Source organism: Mauremys reevesii, linkage group 15 (genome assembly GCF_016161935.1).
Source record: "Mauremys reevesii isolate NIE-2019 linkage group 15, ASM1616193v1, whole genome shotgun sequence".
Lineage (NCBI taxonomy): Eukaryota > Metazoa > Chordata > Testudines > Geoemydidae > Mauremys > Mauremys reevesii.
In genome coordinates, this window is record NC_052637.1 from 40,520,858 (window position 1) to 40,536,160 (window position 15,303).

At 44.2% G+C, this 15,303-nt stretch overlaps 1 long non-coding RNA gene across 3 annotated transcripts in view; it reads left to right on the plus strand.

The window, feature by feature from the left end:
- LOC120383415 overlaps positions 1–8,561 on the plus strand; it is a 28,363-nt gene extending 19,802 nt beyond the window's left edge. Inside the window, exons 2-4 of one of the 3 annotated variants that reach the window (XR_005588460.1) lie at positions 3,475–3,594; positions 6,796–6,944; positions 7,369–8,561. This is a non-coding gene — a long non-coding RNA (uncharacterized LOC120383415). The other 2 variants (XR_005588461.1, XR_005588459.1) reach the window with 2 other exon arrangements.
- The last annotated feature ends 6,742 nt before the right edge of the window (positions 8,562–15,303 follow it).

The following is a 15,303-nucleotide window of genomic DNA, read 5'->3' on the forward strand; positions in this document are numbered from 1 at the left end:
GATGTAGGTATTGACCTGCAGAGCCCCGAGTAGCCTGGGACATGTCTATTGGAAAGATCACATTCTTCCCCATGCCATGCGGCCCGTTGCAATCAGCATGGATGCTCAAAATGGAGGCCCCTCCTCAGTGTAAGAGGGAGGAGTGTTGTCTTAAAGGGACCCTCAACTTCGGATCTCTTCCTTCCACACCAGTCTGAAATAGTCTGTATCTGTTAGCCTTCAGGACACTGAATGGCCCATCTTTTGAGCCAGAAAAGAGCTGGTATTGGTGGGCAGGTGGCACAGATCCTTTGAATTTGAAATCCAGGTTGATTATTATCTTATTTCCTAGTGTGGCAGAAAGTTACTGGTTTTCCCATTTATGCCCTTGTTCTTTTCACCTCCTCAAAGGTGCCTAAAAGGCCAGGATATGGGGCTTTTTTTATATGAATGAAATAATGCTCCATTTCATAGTCACACACAGGAATGGATCTTGGTTCACAAGCAACCACCTTTCCTGAGAGCTACTTTCATCTGAAGATGGAGGCTCTGGGTAACATTGGAACCAGCTTCACAAAAAGGATTTCAGAGGTTCAGACAAGTCAAAAGAAAAAAATGCGATGGGCAAACAGAGAAATCATCTACAGGATGTGGCCCAGCTGTTTATCTTGCAATGTGCCTAGCTCACAAATCAGCCAGGCAGCATAGAGCCTGGCACAGCGCATTTCCCCCCCAACAGCTCTGCCAAGCCACCTCCATCCTGACTTGCTGTTTCATCCCTCTGCCCTTCCAGAGCATGGACTGCCAAGTGAGCCAAGCAATGTGTCAATTTATTACCAATCATGCCACTCGCTCCTCATGCCTACTTGTCGTGCTCTGCCCCAGGAGGAATTCTTTTTTTAAAAAACACATTTTGGAGAAAGAAAATGGAGACCCATCGAGCTGTGATGTGTAGGGCCACTGTGTTCCCTGTGACGACAATGGCATCATTCCTATTGGCCTCGTTGGGAGCGAGATCACATTTGTTTGGCAGGCTAGTCTTTCACACCTTTGAAACCTGTGTTCTAGTTCTGGCAGGTGAACTGGGTTTGATAGGTTTGCAACCTAATTCCCGTTTGTCTGCCATGCTAAAAGCAGTTATAGCTGTGTATTCTCAGCAGCCTCTGTTCTGGGAGGAACAGGATTGGAATTAGCAGGGAGGTGATGCAGGTGAGGAGACAGCTGCTACGGTAGGGCTGTTGGGTGCAGGCAGGAGTGGAATTGTAGGTGCATATTTGGATATACCGGTATATGCAGTAAGAGCTTGCATATAGAAGACATGATCTTTTGACCTGGGCAAATGTTGATATGAATTAATTATGGAAGGTCACAGTTGAAGTCCCTCATTATTTTTAGAGACTCGCTTCTCACAATATAACCACTCTTTAAGCCAGCAAAATTCCTGAAGGTGTGAAGTAATGGGCCCTGATTCACTAGTGATTTCTCCAGGTTTACACTGGAGTAAGTCTGTTGAAATCAATTGGTTTCCACTTTACTGTCAGTGTATGCACGTGATGCCCATGTATGGGAATAGATCCCTTTAGCATATACACTCATGCTAGTATACAGGCAGCAGTACCTAGACAGAACAGTATGGGATAAGAAAGGCATGGCAACCACATCTCTGCTTTGTTTGCTTTTGTCAGTTTGTTAATACCTAAAAGTTACTTAACATAGCTTTGTGTGTATGTGGGTGTTTGTGTGTGTGACTCTGTATTACTTGTGTTCTATAGAACTAGGTAGAAAACAAAAGTTGCACGCGATCTTTAACGAAACTCCGGGCTTTACTGAAACAGCCCCAATGGTCTAGTTACACGTTACATCATTTGTCATTGGACACATTGAGAGTATGTCACGGGAAAAACCTTAAAAGCTGAGATGTAAGTGGTGTGGAGACAACCCCAGTCTCAGAAGGATAAAGAAGACTGTATCATTTGTAAATGTTTTCATGTATAATATTTACATTTGGAACATTTGGAATTTTTTTAAAGCAACTTTTAACATCTGCCCAGATGTCAACTCAAGGGTTCGCTAGAATGACATTTTATGACCAAAGGGGAGCATTTCAGCTGCTCCACACACACCCTCCCCGCCGGATTAATTGAGCTGCATGTCGGTTCCATCACTCTTTACTCTTGGCCATATGGTTGTATGTCATTAACCCTGGAGACTAACAACCTCAGAAAGCGGAACCATATGTTCTTACCAAAGATAAACAATAAATATATTGCATATATTTTTGGAAAGATAATTGACACAAATACACTTTGCACACACACACACATATCCTTATTCAAAACTTAGTAATAGCGGTAACATCAGGCAAAACAGATCTCTCTTCTCATGATGGGCTTGCTGGGTCTGTGTGTCATTATGGACCCCTGCACTAAAACACTAGGAAAGTGTAGCGAGGGTGTTTTTTTTCCATTGGTACATTGAACTAATGCCTAAATCTGCAGGGAAAGTCCTCTGTCTGTCATCGCAGGGTCATTTTGTGCATGTCCCAAGATACTTGACACCAGCTGGAATCACCACTGCTTTCTGTAGATGTAGGAGGTTCATGATGATCCCATTGAACAGTTCGACCTTTTTTAAGCTAATTTTTCAGGATATTTTATTTCTTGCCAGTTTCATGGGCCAACAGACAATCCGTGACTTATATTTTTTCTCTTTGATAGTCTTACCTGACTCATTGACTGGGGTAGCACATCCTGTTAGGACAAGTGAGAAGCATGGTTGTCAACAGATGGTTTAGTAATCTAAAGGCTACAGCAGGAGATTGAGAGTCAGGAGTTTGTTCCTGGTTTTTCCACTGGCTCTATGTGACATTCAACAAACCAAACCCCCTCTCTGTGCCTCAGTGTACCCTCTCTAGAATGGGGGGGGGGCTTTAACACATACTTGCCTCGTGGCATGTTGTGAAGGCATGATTAATTACTTCTTTGTAGGAGGACAGGCACAACACAAATGCAAAGTAAAATTATTTTATTTGGTGGTAGGAACCAAGATTCTCATTTTGAGACAAGCCCGGTGCTTACTGCATGTCTTTTATAAAGCTGTTGTTTCTTGCCTGAAATAAAAAAAGTGACTAAATATATCTGCCAAGTGTTTATTTTTATAATAAAATGCCCATTTGTTTTATTTAAAATTAAAACAAACTAACTTTAAAGAATTAGTTGGACTTCACATAGGGAGATATAGTCTAGAAAAGAACCAGGGCCAAATTTTATACCCTATCAGCTTTTATGTCTTCTCCTGGACCTCATTACAGATGTGTTACTATGTTTGTCTACAAGAAGAGGAAACATTGTATTAGAAAAGGTTGCTTCCATTCCACATCCAAGAGAAGGCGAGGTTTGGAGCCCTATATTTAGAGCAGGTCGGGATGGGGGCATGATAAGCAGATGCCTGAATAAAGGCCATTTTGTCTAACCTGAAATGTCTTGCATTCCACAGACCTTGTGCCCAGTAGCACCCGGGGAAGACACTGCAGCAGTCAGGCTTCCAAATGTTATTTCTCGTTTGTTTTTACATGAGCCGGATTTCAAGCGTGGCCCTGAACAACACAGAGTTGCGGTGAGCACTTATGACCCTGTTTGTTTGGCTAAATAGCCTATTGGTTAAAAAAATAACACGAGTCTGCCAGTGGTGAAATGCAGAGCAATAAACCTATAGAAGGACACTGCCTATGTAGGTCCCAGAATGTATCTTTCCTAGTAGCTCTGTCCTACACAGTGTCCCAGGTTAATCTTTTTCATGGGTACAGCCTCATTATTTGAGACTTTTCTGCTTGACACTTTCCCCCCACTTCAGAACTCCCCCACACAAACACAGGGGGTTCCCCACTTCTCAACAATGGATTAATAGCAAAGAGCTGCAGTGAGATCCCATAAAATTTCATTAGAATAGGCTACAGTTAGTTGTTTATTTTAGTAGGAAACATCAGCAGAAACAAATGCACTAGAAATTATATGGTGTGGTACAGCACTGCTAATGCACATGAAGGTTACCTTCATTACCCACTGCTGTATCTGTCCTGAGCTCTCTAAACAAAGTTGTTCCAATACACCTTTCTTCCAACCCTACTATTCCTGCCTTGGGCCTCTCACAGCTCTGCTGGTACCCTTCACTGCTGACCTCCAGCATTACAGGCCCCCTCTTCTTCTATTCCAGTCTGGGTTTCCCTGTACAATGCACTTCATCCTGGCCTGCGGCATTCCCTGCTAGTCCAGTCCTGTCAGGCTTGGAATAGCAGAGATGACAGAACACGGAGTCCATGGGCAAAGCTCTGAGATTCAGGGGCCTGAGCCACCTCTTTAGCAGGCCCTGCTAGTTAAATCTATATGGGATGGGGTCACTTATTGGAACCTTCATTTAATTGAAATTGTACTTTTCACATTGGCCAGCAGATTTGCTCTGGAAATTGATAGACACTCAAGACTTTGTCTGAGCCAGACCCAATTTCAAGGAAAGTAGCGGAAACGGCTTCCCTTTTTGTGCCCCAGAAGTTCATACATAGTCCCAGCATGTCTTCCTCTTGGCATGTCTTCGGGTACGTCTTCACTACCGGCCGTATTGGTTTCTCGGGGATCAATATATCGCGTCTCATCTAGATGCGATATATCGATCCCCGAACGAGCTTCTGTCGACTCCGGAACTCCACCAACGCGAACGGCGGTAGCGGAGTCGACAGGGGGAGCCGTGGACGTTGATCCCGCGCCGTGAGGACGGTAGGTAACTCGATCTAAGATACTTCGACTTCAGCTACGCTATTCACGTAGCTGAAGTTGCGTATCTTAGATCAATTCCCCCCCAGTATAGACCAGCCCTTCCATTTACTCTGTCTGGACTATGAGTACGGTGCCTTTAGGGACAAAGCCTGAAATGTTAATCTCTCCTCCAACTGACTATGTGGGAATTCAAGTCACTTTTCTTCTCTTCGTGTTTAACATTATGGGCTAGTACAGAGATGTCCTCTGCCACTGTGAATGTGCCTGATTTTTTATTCTCGCACATTTCACACAGCCGTGCTTTCCTCCAGAGCCTTGGTTTTGTGTGCGTGCTATCCCCCTTTGTAGAACTACCCCATCTGAAAAGCAGTGGGGGAGCCCGGCTTGTCAAGTTTCTCTAAGCATTCTGGGATATCCTCTCTTGATTTGCTGGGCTGCTAGCTGCTTCTCAGAGCAGAGTTTAACTGGGTCATATTTAACATGCATTCTTCACACGTGATCTTATTACAGCTCCGATGCTCTTGTTTTTGTTTATGCAGGCTGACCTTAGGGATCTCTTGCCATCCTCTGCCATGGTCAAGACCTCCCAGCTTGCTGCCTGGTGGCCCCCAAAGGAAGGTGTGAAGATTAACAGCCTAGAGGATGTATTTAATGAATAGCAACAAGGGATTAGTGACACAGTGTCACCTTTCATGGCCCTCTTTAACCAGGCAAGCTGACACTCGTTTATTTTTGTTTGCACTGTTGAGTAAACTCTGGAAACTAACTGGATTTACAGTCGACACTCCCCCAGCTCAAAGCCCCCTTCTGTCCATTGGGCTTTGCTTGGTCTGATAATAAAACTTTTCCCCCATGGGGACGTCAGGCCTAAAGTTTTCATGGGACTCTTGTCCCCTCTCAAATGCAATGTTTTAAACCTTAGGAAGATTTGATTGACAGCTTGGATTTGCAACACCCAAAGTCTATCAAACACCGATTGTCCCCTCCTGCCCACCGTGGGACACGGCTACGGTGCACCTGAAAGCCTAGTTAACAGAACATGTTAGCTGCTCGCACCGTGTAGCACTGTGCAGCCAATATGTGGTGACATTATTCTGCAAACTACATTGGCAAATGCAGATAACAATTTCATGACACGTCAGCTTTAACCTGCATCCCCAGGCTATAAGACTGTAAGGCCATTTCAAATTCTCAAGGGACTTTTTCTTCATGCCACAATAGCCCCAGTGCTGGGATGCAACAACTAAACAAAGAAGCCATTTCATCACGGAAATTGGAACCAGAGACAACCTAGTCATTTAGGAGCTATATCCTCCTTCCATCAGAGTCAGTGACAGAACTCCCGTGGTTTTTGGATTAGGCCGTTTGAGATCAAGCCTGAAAGATGCTGAGAACTAATGGGAGACTATGAACAAAGTTGAAGTCAATGGGACTATGCGTGTGCTAACCATTAAGTATGCGCTTAAATGCTTTGCTGGATTCAGGCCGAAGAGAGCCCAGTACTTTGCAGGCTCAAGCCCATAGTCAATTTAGAAGCCAGTGCCTGATTGTTCCTTAGCATAAATTCTGAAAGCCTTATCCAGTACAGTTTTAAATGCCTCAGCAATTGGGCTTCTAGCCATTCCGTTGCGAGGTTATTCTGCAGGGTAAGAAATCTCATGACCCAAAACATTTTCCTGATGGTAGCTTCAAATTCTCCTTTTCTTAATTTCATCTCATTCCTGCAAACACTTCTCTCCCCCTCCATTCCTCCTAAACAAATCTTCTTCTTTGGAGTCTGCACCCTTCAAAGAGTGGTAGACTCTTATCTTGCTACTTCTCCACCTTAATCACAACCCTCCCTACTAGCTGCAGGGTGAGGAAAGAAGCACCAAGAATGAAAGGACAAAGGCCAATCTGGCAGGAGAGTCCAGCTTGGGGGATGGGAGGATGAAGGGAAAACGTGGTTTGGGTAAACAGAGGTTGAACATAAAGATTGTGCATGGGAATCTACAAAAAAAAAAAAGAGGCAATGTCCATGGCTGGCAGTATCTTTTTGTTTCCTTAGAAACCTAAGAAGAGATATATTGGAAGCATCACGTCCAGTGGAGAAGCAGCTGGGAAACTGGGAGGCCTTATCTGCTCCAAGCACCTTACAATGACAAATTGCAACTGTGTCTGAAATGCTATGCAGAGATGAGTGATGTGTCTTCAAATGTGAAGCATTTTGAGTGTCTTTTCTCTCTCTCCCTCTCTCTCTCTCTCTGTGTCTAGGGAGCAGGGAGTATCCCATGAGTCTACCGTATTTCATGCAAGGTCAGGGTCTGATAGTGCTTCATGCCTGGGGGAAAAAATGAAAAAGCTCACTCAGCAGCAGTGGAAAATATAATTGTTGGCTCCATGCAAAAATGGTGACTTTTTTTTTTTAATTTTTCTCTAGAGACTATGTTACCATTGTGACCATTTCAGCAAAGCCAGGCATGGGGTTTGGGTTTTGTTTCTGTTTTTTTGGTTGTTGTTGTTGCTGCTTTTAACATTCCTGCATTCTTTGCAACATAGTGGGGGTTTTTTAGCATCGATGCATGAAAAATTATATCAAAGGGGTTGTTTTCAAAGTTAGTCCTTCTCTGGTTTTTTTCAGTGTAAATTCTATACACCATAGATGGCAAGATTTAAATCCTGGGCTTATGTTATAAGAGAAGATGAATTTGATTGGTTCCATTGTAATTTTATTTGTCTGCATTGCAAAACAACAACATGATTAGCACTTTCCATTCAAGAGAGTCTAAGAAGTGAAAAGTCAGGAGTGGCTGCGAATCAGGATTGCGGTGCATCCTCCGGACTGCGTGCATTCTGGGCAGGAATGATGTGCTCAGGACCAAGGTGCAGCAGCAGAGCAGACCTAAAACTGGAACAACCAAGGGTGCTGCAGATCAGGAATGAGGTTTATCAGCAGAGCTGCGTGGGATGCCTAGAACTGGAATAGCAGAGGGTGCTACATATCATGTCTAATGGGGACTGGCAGAGCAAGGGAAAGAGATAAAAACTGACACAGGAACGGCTTTCAGTATGTCTGGAACAAGCTAATTCTATTAGACCCTTTCTTGTATTACTAATTAAATCCCCCTACATAACACACCTTTTTTAAAAAAAATAAAAAGGCCACACTCCCAGAATGGTCCAGATGAGTGTTAGAGAGCCTGGCTCATGTGCTTTCTGCACTCCATGCCAGTGGCATAAGGGGCAAGGAGCCATTGCCAATCCCATCAGAACCAATTCTCGTTGTGGGGGAAAGAAATGAGAATGAATCCAGATGGCCCATCCCAATTTCTCCCAGTGAACACAGGGTCTGAAAAGAAACCCCCAAGAGTCTTTTCCCCAAATTCAGCTAGAGGAACGCACGCAACACCTTCTGCCAACACACAAGAGCCATCTTTAGAAAAGCACCAATTAGCATTGCACAGTGTCAGCAGCCAGCTTCCTGGCAGTTGGCACCGCTGTTTTTCAGTGCCTCCAATGCTGTCTGTGAGTCTGCGTGGCTGGATTCCTGAGGCTTAGCACCTCGATTCCTGAAATGAGCCCCAGTGCTAATTCCCGATTTTAGGAAAACAACATTCCTCCCGTCGAATGAAAACACTCGTACACAGTTCATAAACCATCTTCCTGGGGGGGAGGATGGCAAGCTCACGGCAGCCTAGCATAGACGTATATTGTTTGTGGCCCTCTGACGTTGCCCGCGGTGGGAGCCAGCTGCTGTTTGGTTAAGTGCTCTGTTTAAAGATTCAAATCCCCTTCTGGATAGAGCTGTGATCAATACACTATGTGAATGCTAATAAAAACGCTGCCAAGAAGCTGCTGGGCCAGATCTATAGACTCTTCTACATGCGCAACTGACCTGACTGAAAACTCGAGTCCTGAACACCCTTGAACATTGCAGAGGTTCTGCTTCAGAGCCAGACCCTAACTTACTGGCTGGCCCCATCTCTATAATGGGTCAGATATAAACAGCCCCAGACCTTGGGGAAAAATGGGTCTGGATTCAGATGCTTTGAAGCTTGAACTAATCTCTCCTTTCCATTGATTTTTGCCCATTGACAATAAGAAGTTAATACGTGTTTTGCCTACAAAGCAATAGATCCTGTATGTGATGGGATTCCTTCACTTCCCTCGCCTTTATTCCACATCCTCTCCTGCATCCTGTTGTCCCTTCCATCTCTTTGTCAGACATGGATTGCAGCACCCTTCCGAGTCTGGTTAATGCTGTCACTGTAACAGCTAGAAGGTGTCACCTAAGGTCAAGGTGAGGAGCTCTCTTCTCTCTTTGCCCCAGGTTTGAGCACACCAGCATTGAAGAGTAATGGAGCCTGTTCAGGATTGCAGATTTCTTTTCTGCGGCAGCACAAGTAATTTATCTCTGGGCTAGTCCCAAGCATGACTTTCTGAGCACAATCCAGGCTTGATATGCAAGGGGGAAATGTCTTGTATGTAGAGCCTCTTAGCCCTTGTGCTGCCGTTCAATTTTTACTTACCCCTTTGGTGGGGAACTTGGCAATCCTGGCCCAGCTCCTACTGAAGTCAATGGCAAAAAAAGCTATTAATTTTAGTGGTGTGAGCTCAGGTTTTGTCTCCTCAAAATATTTTCTCCTAACTTGGATCTGTTTGTTCCTATTAAAATGTGCAGGACGGCAACTGCAGCTCAGTGCCTACGTTGCACACTGGTGAGAGAGAGAGAATTACAAGCCCTCCTCTGTGCCCAGAGCAGAGAGTGAGTCTATTAGAGTTTCCAGCTACAAAGTCAGGCTATTTAGCTCAAGCTGCAGAGACTCACCCTGTCATCTCTGGAGGTCTCCAATCTCCAATATGTTGGCCATCATGGTTGCCATCACACCAGCCTCTCTCACACTGTCCCTGCCTGTCTGGTTTCATCCTGACCTGGAGAGCGATGACCCTCTGGGAAACAGAGGAATCTGGCCTTCTGTGGCCTATCTAGGGTGACCAGATGTCCTGATTTTATAGGGACAGTCCTGATTTGGGGTCTTTTTCTTATATAGGCTCCTATTACCACCCACCCCGGTCCCGATTTTTCACATTTGCTGTCTCGTCACTCTAGGCCTATCTAACCTTTGACCTCTCTGCTGATGTCCAGAAAAGATATCAGTAGAGAAAAGTCCAGTTTGGCAAGAACTGAAGGCCGAAGGAGCCGCCGACTTGATCCTTGCTCCAAACCACCCATCATCCCACTCCCAAGAAAGGCTACCTCTTTGCTGATGCTTTAGGAACAGAAAAACACAAGATGGAACAAACATTGTTGGCCACAGATCCTCCTCCATAGGAAGCTGCATTCCTGTCATAGTTGGTATCACTTTGTACTACTCCTGTAATCTCAAAGTTTTTGCTTCAGTTAGGGAATCGCATCAATTTAATGGCCGGAGGGGGGGGGGGAATGAAGATGCTTTATTTATATATATGATATATAATGGCTTGATATATAGGATTCCCATTTACAGCTATGTAATTCTACTGATTTTAATGGCATTGTGCCTGATGTACACTGGAGAGGAAAATCAGGCACATACATTATATTCACTCACCATAAATCCTCTCTTTCGTTTAGGGCACGCGAAAGTCTTTCCACTGAAATCAGTGGACTTTGCATTGGGCCCTGATGCTTGATGGTGCCCCTCTAAAATAATTTAGCCCTAGAGGCATTGGGCCAGGTAATTAGCTCCTGTAAATCCAAGTATCAATAGTATCACAGCTGCAGCCACAACATCCACACTGCTATTTTTAGCATGCTAGCCCCAGCCCCAGCCCCGCTTGCACGAGTCTGTCTACTGCAGGGGTTCTCAAACTGGGGGTCAGCACCCCTCAGGGGGTCACGAGGTTATTACATGGGGGGTCGTGAGCTGTCAACCTCCACCCCAAACCCCGCTTGCTTCCAGCATTTATAATGGTGTTAAATATATAAAAAAGTGTTTTTAATTTATATGGGGGGTCACACTCAGAGACTTACTGTGCGTAAGGGGTCACCAGTAAAAAAGTTTGAGAGCTACTGGCAATAGGAGGCACGCTCCCAGCTGCAGTGTAGACACACACCTAGAGTTTCTGGTGCATACGTGCAACAATAAAGTGAAATCTGGTGTGATGGTGGATGGGGCACCGGCAGAGGGATTCTAGGAGAGGAATGACATGAGCTAATTGATGAGCAAGAGGGGTGACCTTAGCAGCTGCATTTTGTATGGATTAAAGGGGGTCTGATGAGGCTAAGCAAAACGATGATAATCCCAGTCCAGGGGGTTTTGCAGCAGTGTTGCATGAGTCACAGCTGTGATACTATTGTTACATCTCAGCTGTGGTCTTTCACATGACTAGTTGTTCTTTCTCCACTGGTCAGCTTGGATACAATAAAATCCAAATGAAACACACAGACTGTTTGCGTGGGACAAGTTTTCAAAACCTTACTATGAAATAAAATAAAATTGGGGAATGTAACAAAACTTTAAAGCTTTAGTCTTTAATTCTGGCACTTGAATTAGACAACCCCGGCATTGCCAGAACCACTGTTCATCCACTTTACATCAGGCTGCTTTTCCCATTGGTTTTTCAAACCAGGGCAGCCAAAACTTAGCCATAGGTGGAGACCTAGGAAGGTGGTATGGATCCTGGCAATGATATTTCGGCAGTGAGGGCTGGGTACCCACGACAGGTACAATCATGTACCTGACAAACCCACAATCATGATGTTAGTCTCCTATGTCAGGAGATGTTGTGTATCTTCTGAAGTCTACTTTGATCAAATTTCACCTTAAGTCTTGTTGGCTCTTCATGACACAGAACTAATTGCTGCCTTTAAGCAAGGTCTCATGGCTGTTATAGTATCAGAGGGGTAGCCGTGTTAGTCTGGTTCTGTAAAAGCAGCAAAGAATCCTGTGGCACCTTATAGACTAACAGACGTTTTGCAGCATGAGCTTTCGTGGGTGAATACCCACTTCTTCGGATGCAAGACAAGTCTTGCAAGTCTTGCATCCGAAGAAGTGGGTATTCACCCACGAAAGCTCATGCTGCAAAACGTCTGTTAGTCTATAAGGTGCCACAGGATTCTTTGCTGCTATGGCTGTTATAGAATCCTGAGATCCCGGGGAAGATCCTGGTTCTGAATTCAGACTGAACCACTTACAATGGGACAGATTCTGAGGTTCTTACGCATGCAAGCAGTTTCATTGACTTCCGTTGTGCTGCCGAGTAGCCCTGCTCCCCAGTTATGTAAGAGATTTACAAGATCTGCAGTAAAGTGCATCAGCTTAACTCAGTTAGGAGCATGTGAACAGAAAGAGACACCCCAGTGGAAACAAGATGAGTCAGAGCTGTGCTTCCCAGGGTAAATAAATGGGGTGTGAATCGGGGGTGTTAGACATAGGGAAAGAAATTGTATCATAGCAGCTTGTTCCCTGTAAGCCTGCTCTGTGCTCTCCCCAGTACCAAACTGATACTTTGTTGTACTGTGAGTTACAAACAGTCAGGAAGAGCACAAACTGCTTCACAATATGGGACTGGTAAACGACCTCTTTATCAGGCTGCCATGTGCTGGCACTGACGCCTAGACAGACAAGGGAAATCACATGTATCTGCACTGACTTCAGCACAACCAGAACATTGGATCTGCATCTGCTCCTAAGCCTGAGACCCGAGGGTCAGGAATGAAGAACACAAGAGAGGATAACATGAGTCAGCAAAGGTATATTATAACTCCATTGTCCAGTTCAGATCACATCAGCTGCTGCGGGCACCAGCCTTTCCAGGTTGCTCCCAATGCATTATTATTTTTACCCACAAAACCTTTCCACATTCTCTCCCTCCCTGCCTGGGTTAGCTTTCAGGAGTGCAGAAGCGGGTGTCTCTGTATGATCCAGCCCTTGTGTCATGTTAAACTGTCTCTGAGTTCTTACAGCAATTGAACTGAATAAATGACAGATCGCGGAGACAACGAATCTAAACCATGCACTACTGCTCTCTGGCAGAGGCATTTCTGGCCCTCTGTTTTAATCAGCTAGACAGGTTTGGGTTTTTTTCTTTTATTTTTTTTTTGTATAGGGCTCCATGCACATGTAAGGTTGGAGCTTATAACCACAGTATGCAACATAATAAACAATAGTTCCTAGCTGGTAGAGCCCCTTATTAGTCAAATATTTGGGCAACCTGCTAATTGGTGCAATCAGCATATTTTTAGCAGTCAAAATAATTTACTTCAGGTTATTTAGCCTGCTTTAGTGCACTATAGAATTACTCGGGATATGGAGAAGCTAGGCCCAAGCACACTTCTAATGTCTCCCACTATGCCCAATGCATTTCTTAAATCCACAATGCTGCAATTACCATGGTTTACTGTATTACAATTTTATAAGAGGATCTTTTCACAGATGTGGGGCTCTGAAAAACAATTTGATATACGCCTTGGCTTGGCAAATGGTCATACAAGATGAAATGCAGTTGCTGCAAAAAGGGAAAGAAAAAAAAAAGAATAAAATACCCCTGCCGCTAACTTTGCATCATTAATACCCTTCTCAGATGTCAGTGAAAACTTGCTCCTATGTCTTAAAAAGCTCAGTTGGAGTTTTACCCTTACAGAAATCATTTGTGAAACTTGCTACCAGATGTCCCAGAGGGCTAACAAATTTGCTGGCGTGGTGGCTGATAGAAATGTATTGAGTGAGGGATCATGTCTGACTAGAAAACAGCTCTGTAGTACAAAACTAGTATGACTACAACTGCAGTACTTTTATGGGTCTGTTTACCAGCCTGCTTATATGCACTGGCTTCTACCTGTACATATGCCCGTGCATACACCACACGCATAATAACTCCCACTCCAAAACCAATCTCTGGATATTCTTAGGTTAGACAGTTTATACAAAAGGGACTGAAATGAAAGAAAAGCAGACTATGCAGAACACAGGGGGTGCATCTGACTGTTCTCTTGCTTGCATCAGAGTAAGACAGGCGTAAATCCACTCAGCTTTATACTGGTGTAACCAAGATCAAATTCTGGCCCCTTGTTCTCATCCTTGTATGTAAAACACGTTGCAAATTATTGTGCTATGTAAATAATAGATAACATCCTCCTCTGTTTTTAAATGGTTGAGAGCATTCTTCAAGTGACATTTTTTGTAGTCACATTTTCTTTGTACTCATTTCCATAGTCTTACCAATCAACTCCGATATGTGCATCGCTGAAGCAGCATGGCTTGCACTGGAAGAGCTCCTGGCAGGACCTCTACCGTAGTTGCAGAGTTTATTATCACGTGATAGAAAAACCAATTCTTTTTCTCTAATAGAATGAGTGGCATTCTAGGTAGTATTTTACCGCGGCCGTCTGCGTCATAGCATCATGTCTAGTCACTGGGGAAATCAAAACAGATTCTTTCACTTTGCAGCAATGGATAGATTAAATGTTCAACTCGGATGATGAAGAAACGTGTTTACGGTTGTAGCTGAGTATTAGCTGGTTAAACAGAAAGAAAAGCATTGTGCTAATGGTCTACCTCTGGGTATTGGTATTTAGAATCCCTCCGCGTCACATGTGGTGAGGCATTTTTGAGGGGAGCAAGGTGGGAGGGAGTCACACCTACAGTAAAACTTACTAAGTGTTTGTGGGCATTAAAAAGTCCAAATATTGCTTAGCATGATTAGAAATCACTACCTGGGCTAGAATAGCAGTGGGTGCTGCAGGTTAGGCTTGATGTGCTTTAGCAGAGATGGGCATGGGTCAGGGCATAGGTCGGGGAAGACTCAAATATCAGGGTCGCTGCATGTCAGGATTGAGGGGCATCAGCAGAGCTATATATGGGTCCAGGAATAGTGGGTACAGCAGACTAGGTTTGAGTGCAGGGTTAACTTTCACTTCACTTTACAAGACCTGAATCTGGCCAGTTCTATAATTTTCCATTGAGCATTAATATCATATACAGAATTTGAAGGAGTAAGTAAATAGATCTAAATCTGAAACACAACCTGCATAAGAGAACTAGTCATTAGCTATTTTATTCTTTTCCTGGCTGCACGTGGCTAATATGACCCTGGGTGAACCAGGGTCCACGCTGGGTGCGCATTGCAACCGGCACCTACATGGGGGGAAAACATTCCTTTACTACCTCTTTCTCAAGGCTCTTTTCATGCCACGTTATCTCCAAGAGACACTGGCTTTCTAGGCACTAGAGAACTGTAGAGCATCCATTTGATGCAAGGCACAGATTTTTAACAGTGAGGATAATTAGCCATTGGAACAACTTAACAAGGGATGCGGGGGGTTCTCCATCACTTGACGTGTTTAAATCAAGGCCAGCTATTTTTTTTAATGATATGCTGTAGCTCAAAGAGAAGTTTCAGGCTTAATGTTGGGTGATGTTTTTTGGCCTGTGTATGCAGGAAGTCAGAGAACATGATCATAATCATAGATGAGCATCTGGCTTTAAAATCTGGGTGTATGTATATAGATTCAGGAGGCCAGGATGATAATGTTCATCGCCACCGATCTCCTGCTGAAAGTTCTGCTGTGATCTGCAATTTTCCTCAGCTACAG